This window comes from Malaya genurostris, chromosome 3 (genome assembly GCF_030247185.1).
Source record: "Malaya genurostris strain Urasoe2022 chromosome 3, Malgen_1.1, whole genome shotgun sequence".
In the NCBI taxonomy this organism is placed as follows: domain Eukaryota; kingdom Metazoa; phylum Arthropoda; class Insecta; order Diptera; family Culicidae; genus Malaya; species Malaya genurostris.
Window position 1 is genome coordinate 297,254,345 of NC_080572.1, and position 12,761 is coordinate 297,267,105.

General features: G+C 34.2%; 1 protein-coding gene across 3 annotated transcripts in view; it reads left to right on the forward strand.

Annotated features, from left to right (window-relative positions):
- The window catches only part of LOC131436870 (talin-2), a 179,095-nt gene that overhangs the window by 58,154 nt on the left and 108,180 nt on the right, over positions 1–12,761 (forward strand). The window contains exon 2 of one of the 3 annotated variants that reach the window (XM_058605829.1): positions 5,277–5,633. The exons of the other annotated variants lie outside the window; for them this stretch is intronic. The gene's annotated coding sequence lies outside the window, so the exon portion shown is untranslated. The remainder of the gene's footprint in view (positions 1–5,276; positions 5,634–12,761) is intronic. 3 annotated transcript variants of the gene reach the window in all.

Here is a 12,761-nt window from a genome sequence, read left to right on the forward strand (position 1 = left end):
TTTGCTCGAACGCCTTCAGTATACGTTTATCCAACTGAGAGTTAGCAGGACCTTTCTTTCGACCCGTTTTCGGTTTATCCTCAAAGGTGTTATCCTCACCGAACTTCCTGATTGCATTTCGCACGGTTTTTTCACTTACTCCTTCCATTTTTGCTATCTTTCTCAGTGACAGTCCGCGTTCTGTGCACCATTTGTACACTATTTTTCGACGTAGTTCTGCTGAAAGTCCACGCATTTCGAAAAAAAACTAATGAAAACGAATAAACAACTGCACAAGTGGTTGGAGAAGAGTGTAAACAACAGGACGCAGCCATAAAAATTGACAGATTCGGAACCATTGCGAAATGGCAGCGGTTTTTGGTTGCGTCCATACTTTCCGGGACAGTCTTTACTGGTCTTTATTTGTACAATGATTTTGATAGGTTTGACAAATTCTACTTTCATTGAAATCAAGTGCTTACTAAAAGAGCAGAGAGGTACAACAATTGAACATTGAGAGCAATTGAACAGATTGAAGTAAGGGGTAGATGGGATAAAACGACCCTCTATGGAAATATTTCTATATCTTAACTATAAAGAATAACACTTAAGAGTATCATGTATGACTACCTTCAATTATTTCATATAATTACGAACAAATACTCGCTGAATGCATTGAAAAATGCATAAAATATCTTATTTTTCAAAATCATTAAAAACTTTTCATTGGAATATATGCGGGACATTAAAATTACGCGAAGTCATGTTTTATTGCCGCTCATTTCAATCACGATGTAAAAAACATCTAGAATTATAGTGGTCTATAACTCCAGAATGAAACTGGTATTGATCTATTTAAAAAAAAAGTTATTATGAATTTAGTTTCATTCTGATCCAACTTCCGATTCTGATATTCCAGAACTATGAAGCTTTTTTCCTAATGGTAATTCAACTCTCCGGATCGGAAAAATACCACAAAAAACCTAAAACACAAAAAGGTTATAAGTCTTCAAAACTGGTTCCACACATACATTTCAAATTACCTTCAATGTCGAATTTATAAACAGAATCACATATATATATATATATATATATATATATATATATATATATATATATATATATATATATATATATATATATATATATATATATATATATATATATATATATATATTAATATATATATATATATATATATATATATATATATATATATATATATATATATATTAATATATATATATATATATATATATATATATATATATATATATATATATATATATATATATATATATATATTAATATATATATATATATATATATATATATATATATATATATATATATATATATATATATATATATATATATATATATATATATATATATTAATATATATATATATATATATATATATATATATATATATATATATATATATATATATATATATATATATATATATATATATATATATATATATATAAAAATAATCAGTTTGGATCGTAATCACATTCATAATGTTCAATAATCAGTTTTCACTGCGCAATAGCAGTATGCAATGCAAAATTAGTAAAAAAAATACCACATCGAATAGTGATTATAGCGAAAAAAAAATTTTTTGTTTTACTTCCAGCCGGTTTTTAGATAAGGCCCAATAAAACGCTATTTGACATGAATTTGATTTATAGAAGTAACATGAGCGCAGCGTGGTTAATAGTGCGTTTGAATTAGCGTAGCAAAATCCTGCACTCCTGTTTCTCTTCTGGGTATGATATTCAAGCTAAATAGGGTAATATTAATCAACTGCATCATAGCACGCTTTGTGATTGGACATACTTTTCTTGTCATTATAATTATTATTCATCGCAGCATGGATATTAATATTATTAGCTGTTTTAATTGATGATATTATTCCACCACAATGGTATTGCTGAATAAATTTCAAATATATCACAAAACATGGAATCTCGATGCGACCGACGTAATAAGCTCACCTAACGAGCCTGAATTTATTGATATCGAATAATTCATATCCGAGAGAATTGAGCGGTAGTCAGTTTTGACGTTATATCACCGGAACCGTAAGTGATAGCCATTTGAACTTCAAGCCTGTTTAATAGTAACATTAAAACAAACCTAACTTTGTTGAAATGTTGATTCCGAGTTGAAATATGATACTGATAACGATGTCGATATTTTTAAGTTTTGATTAAAACCCAAAATAATCAAAAATCATTCGTTTCAAAATTCATTATAATGTGTACTATAAATATGTGATATGAGAAGATAATACTGACTATCAGACGCGTATCCAGAAACAAATTTCGGGAGGTGTTTTCATAATATAGGGAAGACCGGGGCCAAATCGGACAATTTTTAGAAATTGAAAAAACAAACATCCATTAAGGGCTGAGGACAGTACCGTTAAGTTGTAGGTTTTTTGCTATTTTCCCGTTTCAAATTATATATTCTTGGAAACGGTGCAGAATATAGAAAAACCCACCTGACAATGTCTTCGGAATTTAGTTGAGAATATTCTGTGAAATTTTCAGAATGATTCATTGAGTTTAGCGGTCGTGTTGTATTTTTTTCTGACTGAAGAACTGCTGAAAATTGGAACGCTCGGAAATGCATACCTCTACTTGTTCATCAAATATTTCGGCTTTGAAGACTTGTATCATAAATCTACCGTGACAAAGTCTAGATAATTTAGTTTAGATGCGATTAGTACATAAAAACATATATGTTATCGCGATAAAAATAAAGTCTTGTATTTTTCTGTGAAACAAAGTCAGTTTCAATGCATCCGCCATTTTTTTCGCTTTGGTTTCCTGATAGCATTCTGAAAAAGGCTGCCAAACACACAGACATTCAATCTTTGTGAAAGCTGAATATTTTTTCATTGTTCATTGGAATCCATGTAATGTCCAACCCATACGATAGATTAATGTGATAAAACTTCTCATCAAAATAATAAAATGTATGCTGGCAACCCGGTACAGTTTGCTCATATACGAGAGAGTACAAGAGAAATACGATGCGCAAAGGGAATTGAGCGAGCCACGTGGTTGATTTAAAACTCAACACGTAGCCCTCTGTCCTCAGACCTTAAGTAAAATTATGAACGAGATCAGACTATCAGCATTTGTTAAGAAAATTGCTTTTTATAGTAAACTTGGTTCGGGTTGACGATCGGGATTTAACGAAAATTTGTTAAAAAATTAGTTAACCTAAAATCACTTAAATTTTTTTTACGTTTTTTTTATTGGACAATATAATACAATATAATTTATAAGGCACACTGCTTAAGCTCTCTGATGCCGAGGCCAGTCGAAGCCGACGTTTAGTCAAATACTCTTAAATTATTGAACATTTATTTCAAAATTTATTCAATGCTTTTTTGAATATGACCAGTGTTTGATCACAGTTTGTTCATTCGAATTGGCCTTTTGTGATTTTTTTTTACTATTCAATTGAAATTTATCCAATTTAATCTGTTCAGCATTTGTTTTTTTAGGAGCAAGGAAAAAGCCTTGCTTTTTGTTCTCCTTCTCCAGCAGGCATAAAACCTACTCATCTTTTGTATCAACAGATAACATTTGTCCAAATGATACATAACGAAATCCTAAATCATCCTCATCTAAACTACTAAGCTAACTAACAACTATAGATATCGTCTAATTATCTCAATTGAACTAGCGGGAAAAGATTAGGAGAAAACGGGCTTTAATGGTGTTGCGAGATAAATTGAAATCAAATTCATCGGAGCAAGTATTGAATACGCGACACATACTCGAAAACAATTCATTACAGCCATAGTTAGTTCTAGCACGAGGAATTCTGAGAAAAGGATTAAACCGCAAATTACGCCGATGAATGTCAAAACTTTGTTTTGAATATCTCAAAAGTAGTGGGAAAATAAGTTCCGAATATTAACATTTCGTCTGTTTTCACTTTGGAACCTTAGAATTTAGATATTTGCAAAGAAGATTAAAGATGATTCTTCTGTATTTGGAAAAAAATATGAAGCCCAAAAAGCTGACGAAACACTGAAAATAATTCAATTCTTATTAATCTAAACTTTTTTTTTTGTCCAAGTTATGCAATAATCATCTAATTGTGATACATTATTCTCAATTTGTTGAAAACATTTCCAATGTTTATTCATGTGCCTCTCGAAACTTTTGGTCAGAATTTGTTCGACATTAATTTAAAATCAATTCGAAATTAATTGAAGATTTGTTTAATATAATATCATATTTTGCGTCGAATGAATTTAAAAAATTGTTCGTAAAGTTTGCTTATAAATTATACAAAACTTGTTCAAATTTTTCTAAAATTTTGTTCGTAGAATCGTTTTAACTGGGTTTTAAACGCTTAAAGATATGATTGTTTCGACAGTTTGTGCACTTTTCACATAATAATGAGTTAAATCCCACATTGTACGTATACAGTTGTTTATTTCGGTCACTACTTATGACCTTCATCAGTATTCGAATACTGACGAAGATCATTTATGACGAGTTTAAAAATTTAATTCGAATTTGGTTACAAATTTTCCAATTGAATTTTGCACAAGTCAATAGAAAATTATTCTAAATTTTCAAAGAAATTTACCAAAAATAACGTTCAATAAATTTATCAAACTATGAAAGCACTGGCAACTAATTTGTTTAGTGTTCTTTCAATTGTCTATTGTTTGGATAATTTTTTAAAAGTTTCAGAAAATAATGAAACAACTTTCTATATTGTAATTGCGAAACCCGGAATTTGAATCGATTCTTTGCTCAATATTATTATCGTGCACTCCAAACATCCTAAATTCACCTTCCTGCGGGCTACTTCGATCGGCCCTCGTAGCAGCGCTGAAAAATCCATTGAAGTTCAAAGACTGTCATCATTCTCATCTTTGGTTTTCCATTCGAACACACAGACTTCAACAGGCCTACTGCGTTGAAGGTTTTAAAACCCAAACAAAAAATCATTCTCTTGCTCTCAAGACAGTTTTCCACAGTCACAAGTGAACCAAGCCGGGTGAGATCGAATTCTCCTACAAAGTCGCAAAATTAAACAACTTTCCACACAACGAACCTTTTGTGGGCGGCTTACACTTTTCTGGTTTTTTGCTGTCTCCTCCTCGTTCGAACAGAACAAACGGAAAAAAACAGTTTGCGCTAAACTTCGACATCCTTTCTTTGTCATTCCTGTTTGTTTGATTTCCCATCGTTTTTTTTTTCTTCTACCTCGATATATCTATCATTCTCTTCCGTCGTTTGTTACATTCACAGGTTAGGAATGTTTGTCGACAGGATCAACGTTACAAATACTGCAGAGTGCCTTATGTTACATTTTTGCGTAAATCGTTAAACTTCTTCTTCCAAAGCACGCTGTTTTCGTCATGCGACCAGGGTGAAGACAGGGTGTAAATAAATAGGTTAAGCATGGGTTAGATGGGGGAGACGACAGTCGGAAACCGGAAGATGCAATAAAAAGCCAAACGGCGGGTTCAGGCAGCACACACACACACACGCACACTACCACGTGACGGCAAAGCTTTTTGTGTACGGGAAGGAAGTGGGTTTCCACCTCACGGCAGTGGCCCAGCGCAACGATGGCGGAGTTCAGCGGAGTTGCTTCTATTGCCGGTAAGTGTGGCGAAACACGTTTCCTACGGAATTTACCCCCCCCCACCCCCCCCCCCCCCGGACGAGAATATGTAGGTATTTGCTATTGATCGTTTATTGATGCGAAGTCGTTGAAACCTCGGACAATAACAGGCTAGGGTGACGGTGCCTGTTTACGTCTCGTTAGGCGCCCCTTAGTACAGTTGTTTTTTCAAAGCTCGCTTTATGATTTATTCTACAGTATCATTAGGGAAAATACGTAAAGTTCATGCCGAGATAACATATCTAGAATATGGGTACGGTTACCCTACTTGTTATTCGAGGCGTTATGTGACCGGAGGGAATTCACACATCGTTTATCTTTTTTTTTATTTTAGTACTGCGGTAACAATGCTACCGGTAAGGGTTACGGATTTGGAAACGGATTGACGGAGTGTTGGACCTGGGCTGAACTGTTGTGACCTTAATCGCATACCAATCCTTATAATCTAATCAGTGACTTGCGTTCTACCGCTGGTGAAGAGGAGGACAGTCGGATGGTTAGATACCATTCCAATGCATTTCGGCCCGGCGTTTTTGTTTCGATTTTTTGTGGCTCCATACCTTACGAACAATATTGTTCTTTTCAGGAAATTTATGGATTCGGAGCCGAAAAATGTGTAGTCTTTTGAATCCTTTTTCTAGTTTTCTTGACTGACTGCGTCCTACATCGATTGAAACAAATTGTAATCGGAAGGTGCCAAACCCGATCTGTATAACGGGTGAGGATGCAATAAGATTTTCAATCAATTGTTATCCAAATAGTTTATTTTTACCATAGCCTCTGCATTGTAGTATATTCTGACATTTTTTTTGGCTCATGTCAAACTTGGTAATTGGGTTCTTTACAATGGTTAGATGTCAGTTGTATTAAATTCCCTTGTGATCCTTTCATGAAAATATGTTAATGTTGATTTGAATTGTTCGTCAAGCTCGGGGAACGTAATATTTTAATGCGAATCTTGCTAATACACTCTTCTTGTGGAATTTGACCATTCAATAAATTTTGCAACCAATTCTTTACGTACAGAGCCAGTGCATGGCTAATGGTACGTGCCTATTGACACTTAGAATCCTTTCGGAAAGGTACTCGAAAATCGAGAGTACGATAAGAGTACCATCAGGGTCGCCGAGAGACTTTTCGGGCCCAGGAGGACTGCAATATTACGGGCCCCAAAACATGAGAATTATAAAACATTGTGACCATGGGTATATCATCGAATGAAAAGATTTTTAAATACACTATTTTAACCAAATTATTCGCATACCAAATTCGTTTCCATTTTCGATATTTGGTTTTGCTACGAAGAACGCAAAAAAAAGTTGACTCTTTGAATTTCCGGTTTCCTTGAAGACTAGTATTTTTTGCGTTTAAGATTGTTATAAAAAATTCCTTTTTTAGACGCCGCTTCATCTTATAATCACGCTTCATCAACATTTCGATCATACAATATTCCTTCGTAAGATCTCTTGGGTTCACCTCGTGCGTGCTGCAAAATTTCAAAACTTTTTGGATGAACCTCAATGCTTTTAACCGCTCAAATTGGCTTCCTACGTCACGTACAATGTTTATCAGCTGAAAGCTCTTTATTGGATTTGGTACAGATTCGCATGCAGTAAACTTGGCAATTTCTTCTATTACGGTCTTCCAGAGCGCTCCTTGTCATCAACGTCGAAACCACCAACCTTTGAGTCATATTAACTGCTTAGGATTCTCCCAAAATGATGGGCCTCCGAAGCACTTTTAATGATAAAAAAAATGTAAATCTCGCCTTTTCCGCAAATAATTCTTATTTGGCTCATAACAAGCCATGGTATTCGACACCGATAGAAAAAATTCGAAGATAATTATTCAATGTCAGGAATTACTTTTTTAAGCGGTTAATGAATTGTACTGAATTGATTTAAAAATAAAAAATCAATTCCATTTAATTCCAACACAATATTACAAATATAGTGAAATTAATCGGAATTCGATTTATGTCAAATATAAATCTAACTCGACATTACACTGAGGTCTCTTTTCAGCGGGTTTTTATGCGGTTTTCTTTACACGGCTTTTTCCGTAGTTACGCGGTTCTCTTGTTTTGTCTTAGAAATGCATGAAGCATCGAGATCAGGTGTTATCTGAATTTTTTTTCAAATCAATTCTGACACTTATTTAAATTTAAAAAAATCGATTTCGGAGATCTAAATCGATTTAAAAACAAAACTTTTTAGATTATACCAAATCTGGACGTTTCATGCATTTCTTATTCATTCATACAAAAAAAAATGTTCTCCGTTTTGCGGTTTTTTTCTACGACGATTTCCGTAGTTACGCGGTCCCAAGTTCGATTTTTTCAAATAAATTTTTTTCAGATTGCACAAGATTTCTACATTTCATATTTCTAAGACATTTGGCAACAAAAAGAAATTCTACAATTTTGAGGATTTCCGAAGCAACGCGGTTTTTTACCCGGATTTTCGAAGCTACGCGGGTTTTTTGCGCGGTTTCATTTACGCGGTACGTATCCCCCGCGTACCTTAGGGTACTGTCCGAGATCTACTGGGGGTGCCATCTTTTGTAGGGCACTGAAAACCTACTTCTGGATATTTCAAATCACTTTTAATACTTTAGATACCTGGCGAACGACCATAATTAAGTTGAAGCCGGATGAAAATGAACGATATATTTAAAATAGTCTTAAGATAGCGCTGTTTTTTATGATGTGAAAATCATTTGTTAGAACTACTCTCAAAGCTGGTATTCATTTTGTACATAAGCCAGAAATAAAAAAAACAATGTTCGTAACTCAGGTATGCATTAAAGCTGGCCTAATATTATTCCAGTCGAAGTAAACCGGTCACAATAAGTAACAATTTCATGTTCTTTATCGGTAAATTTTGTGTTCAAGGAGTAGCTACTTAGTAGAAGTATTTTTGAACTTTTGCCAAAGTGTGGCATTATAAAAAACAAACATTTGGCCCAAAAAGTAGTGTGAAGATTCGACCATATTTCACAGCCACTTCTCTACGTACAGTAAATTTTGTATTTTTCTGAACATATTTATGCAATACTACATGGAATGAGAAGTTCCGGGCCTAACAAAGAAAAAGTTGATTTTTTATCGTGAAATCTTTTTTCCGTCTTCAGTATAATCTTCATCTAGAGCGATACACTTGACCCATCGGTCCTCCAAAATTTTGATACCATTTGAAAAGAAAAAAGATTTGTCAAGGCCTTCAAAATAGGCTTGCGTTTATGCAATGAACTCAACATTCGACGAAAATTCCTTTATGGGAAAAACCTTTTCAGATTTGGAAATAGATAATAGTCACTGGGGGCCAGGTTTAGAGAATACGGGGGATGGTGGACCAATCCGTACCGCAAATCATTCAATTTCACCGTTGCTGTTTAATCAGGACACAAAACTCGTCTTTTTTCATAGCTTGATTCCGTTATTCAAACACTAGAGGATCGATTGTCGTGAAATTTGGTATTGAGCCATCTAGAGGCTTGGTTTTCTAAAAAAAAGTTGTTTAAAACGATTCTTGCGTTGCAAAATCATTGTCCGGGTTTTGTTCTCAATGTTTAAAGGATTATATCAAGGTTGGAGACACCGTCAAACAAGAGGCAAGGAACCGTTTTTTTCATTTTTGACGAAACGATTTGATTGTGGCCCAAATAAAAGGTTTAGGTCTTTTTTTTAAATAACGGTATAAGATATTGTGTAGGAAGGGACAGCAGAAGTTTTTTTTTACTGACGAATCTACTCTATACAGGAGAGATTACAACATACATATGGTTTGCTTGTTTGTTAAGAGCAACTTGATTCATGCTGCGTTCCCACAGCGGCAGTTTGTAAAAGCTTTGAATGCAAAAACCGGATAAATACATTTGTTTTAGAAGAACCGGTTAAGTTTTTGTCCGGTTTTTGCATTCAAAGTTATTTTGTCCGGTTCTTGCAGGAAAGACGTTTTTAAACGATTCTTCCATTGCAAAATCCATGTCCGGTTTTTACTCTCAATCGAATTTAAATTTAAATTTAAAAAAATCGATTTCGGAGATCTAAATCGATTTAAAAACAAAACTTTTTAGATTATACCAAATCTGGACGTTTCATGCATTTCTTATTCATTCATACAAAAAAAAATGTTCTCCGTTTTGCGGTTTTTTTCTACGACGATTTCCGTAGTTACGCGGTCCCAAGTTCGATTTTTTCAAATAAATTTTTTTCAGATTGCACAAGATTTCTACATTTCATATTTCTAAGACATTTGGCAACAAAAAGAAATTCTACAATTTTGAGGATTTCCGAAGCAACGCGGTTTTTTACCCGGATTTTCGAAGCTACGCGGGTTTTTTGCGCGGTTTCATTTACGCGGTACGTATCCCCCGCGTACCTTAGGGTACTGTCCGAGATCTACTGGGGGTGCCATCTTTTGTAGGGCACTGAAAACCTACTTCTGGATATTTCAAATCACTTTTAATACTTTAGATACCTGGCGAACGACCATAATTAAGTTGAAGCCGGATGAAAATGAACGATATATTTAAAATAGTCTTAAGATAGCGCTGTTTTTTATGATGTGAAAATCATTTGTTAGAACTACTCTCAAAGCTGGTATTCATTTTGTACATAAGCCAGAAATAAAAAAAACAATGTTCGTAACTCAGGTATGCATTAAAGCTGGCCTAATATTATTCCAGTCGAAGTAAACCGGTCACAATAAGTAACAATTTCATGTTCTTTATCGGTAAATTTTGTGTTCAAGGAGTAGCTACTTAGTAGAAGTATTTTTGAACTTTTGCCAAAGTGTGGCATTATAAAAAACAAACATTTGGCCCAAAAAGTAGTGTGAAGATTCGACCATATTTCACAGCCACTTCTCTACGTACAGTAAATTTTGTATTTTTCTGAACATATTTATGCAATACTACATGGAATGAGAAGTTCCGGGCCTAACAAAGAAAAAGTTGATTTTTTATCGTGAAATCTTTTTTCCGTCTTCAGTATAATCTTCATCTAGAGCGATACACTTGACCCATCGGTCCTCCAAAATTTTGATACCATTTGAAAAGAAAAAAGATTTGTCAAGGCCTTCAAAATAGGCTTGCGTTTATGCAATGAACTCAACATTCGACGAAAATTCCTTTATGGGAAAAACCTTTTCAGATTTGGAAATAGATAATAGTCACTGGGGGCCAGGTTTAGAGAATACGGGGGATGGTGGACCAATCCGTACCGCAAATCATTCAATTTCACCGTTGCTGTTTAATCAGGACACAAAACTCGTCTTTTTTCATAGCTTGATTCCGTTATTCAAACACTAGAGGATCGATTGTCGTGAAATTTGGTATTGAGCCATCTAGAGGCTTGGTTTTCTAAAAAAAAGTTGTTTAAAACGATTCTTGCGTTGCAAAATCATTGTCCGGGTTTTGTTCTCAATGTTTAAAGGATTATATCAAGGTTGGAGACACCGTCAAACAAGAGGCAAGGAACCGTTTTTTTCATTTTTGACGAAACGATTTGATTGTGGCCCAAATAAAAGGTTTAGGTCTTTTTTTTAAATAACGGTATAAGATATTGTGTAGGAAGGGACAGCAGAAGTTTTTTTTTACTGACGAATCTACTCTATACAGGAGAGATTACAACATACATATGGTTTGCTTGTTTGTTAAGAGCAACTTGATTCATGCTGCGTTCCCACAGCGGCAGTTTGTAAAAGCTTTGAATGCAAAAACCGGATAAATACATTTGTTTTAGAAGAACCGGTTAAGTTTTTGTCCGGTTTTTGCATTCAAAGTTATTTTGTCCGGTTCTTGCAGGAAAGACGTTTTTAAACGATTCTTCCATTGCAAAATCCATGTCCGGTTTTTACTCTCAATCGAATTTGTCTCTTCATAATTGCGAACCCAATGGTTAGTAATACTAACCGCAAGGTCAAAGTTTCGTCCAAATCGGAGCAAGTTGATCCTGGTTTTAACTTTTTTTCTGATGAAAAATTTGCTGTAATTGCTCTACTGCTTTTTGTTGTTTTACATTTCAGTTTGAAGAGGATTGTGCTTTGAAGGTTCGTAATTCAACTTTAGATTTATCTTTTTCTATCACAAAAACTGTGGATTTTTCTATAAAATCAATTCCCTTTTCCTAGCATATTTGGTTTTGGCTTGAAAAATCGTGCTCGCTATCGCATTCATTTATTTTTCCTTTCAGCAGTTAGTTGATCTTTTCATTTATGAATCACAACAACAACAGTTAAGATTTAAAACTGTAAATTTAGCCGAACCGTTGGTCATGATTTTGCTTCATTTATAAATTACGGAATTTAAATATCAATTTCATTCCTTTCCGTGTGTATTTGTCTGTGTAACAATTCTTGAAAAGTCTCGATGAACATTAGAAAAGGTCCCAAGTGCAAATGACAGTTTCTCATGGTTTACTTTCTATTTCAATTATTACGACAAATTCCAGTAACTTCCAACAATATCTATAGCGCATATCGAAAGTTGATGGTTTTTGCTATTATCCTATGTGAAGTGTTAGATGAAGGATCGCTGATTGGACCGTAATACTCGATGAAAAAAAAGTAAACAAAGAGAAACTGTCATTTGCACTTGGGACCTTTTCCAATGTTCATCTTCAAGTGTTCAGATGTTGGTGTAAGCAGCCCTTACACGGCTACTGCGATTCACATTTCGAAAAGCACGTTTATGTTTTCTTATTGTTCGATTATACGTTTTGGCGTTGACGAATTTCACGCTAAATCGTATTCGGCCGTTTGGCAGCACTCTCTCAGGTTTGAATAGAACATTGTCCCAAGATAGCTAATTAAGTTATCCACCAACCAAAACTTTCAAGAAAAAATGTTTTTTTTGTCTAAACTCACTTTTTTCAGTTTTTTCTTATCGAAAACTAATTTAAACTGAAGGTCTTGGCCGTCCAAGAATCCAATGAAGTTCAATTTGTGAGGAGTTTTCAAAAAATACTCTATAGCTAGTTTCCCGATGTTCGCAAAACACATCAGTAAAGGACAAGAAAAAGTTTCAGTTAGAAATACTGTTTTCCTAAAACTGCCCAACTTTCAATACGTGGACGGTTGGAAGGAAACGTAATTACCTAACTA